The 822-nt window shown below is 61.9% G+C and overlaps 1 protein-coding gene across 1 annotated transcript in view; it reads left to right on the forward strand.

Moving 5' to 3' along the window:
- PTPRZ1 (protein tyrosine phosphatase, receptor type Z1) overlaps nt 1-822 on the forward strand; it is a 210,128-nt gene that overhangs the window by 88,156 nt on the left and 121,150 nt on the right. The window lies entirely within an intron of this gene.

Here is an 822-nt window from a genome sequence, read left to right on the forward strand (position 1 = left end):
GAGAGCAGTGTTGGGCTGATAAATCCATTGTGGGGGAAGGGATGGGGGGGAGGGATGGTGCCCGTGGTGAGGGAGGGAGTGGGGCTGGGGCAATGGCAGGCACTGCACAACTGGGGTGGGGCAGGGCACAGGACAGAGCCATGAGTAGCTTGTCCAGGGACCCCAGGGGGGCACCCTGGGAGACCATGGGAGAGGCGGGGGTGCCCTTGGATCTGCGCATGGGTGAAGGCAAGCTGCCACTGAGGGCTGGGGCTGGGTGTGGTGCCAGGCTCTTCCCAGCAGGGGTCTAGGCCAGGGCTGTACTTGGGACAGGTGGCGGCAGTCCTGGAAGAGGGGTTATGGGGGGGAGGGGGCTGCAGCCACCCCAAAATCCACCGTAGCCCTGCTCCCAAAACCGCCACTTCCCACCCCGTGTGCAGTCCCGGCCCAGCCCCACCTCCGACAGGAAGAGCCAGGCGCCACCCCCAGCCCCAGACCTCAGTGGCAGCTTGCCTTCACCCGTGCGCAGATCCAAGGGCACCCCCGCCTCTCCCATGGTCTCCCAGGGTGCCCCCCTGGGGATTTGGTGAGGAAGGCAAAAGCAGCACTAGAGCTTAGATTAGCTTCTGGGATTAAGGATAACAAAAAGTCCTTCTTCAAGTATATAAGTAGCAAGAAGAAGTCTCGGGGTAACATTGGACCCCTACGAGGCAGGGCAGGGCAGTTGGTGACAGACACGCGAGAGAAGGCAGAACTCTTCAGCAAGTTCTTTGCCTCTGTGTTCCTGTCTGCTGACAATGGGGTGCTCTCGGGTGATAGCGCAGAGAGGCCCAGGAAGGATGC

This window comes from Gavialis gangeticus, unplaced genomic scaffold (assembly GCF_001723915.1).
Source record: "Gavialis gangeticus isolate Ggan-Ray unplaced genomic scaffold, GavGan_comp1, whole genome shotgun sequence".
NCBI lineage: Eukaryota > Metazoa > Chordata > Crocodylia > Gavialidae > Gavialis > Gavialis gangeticus.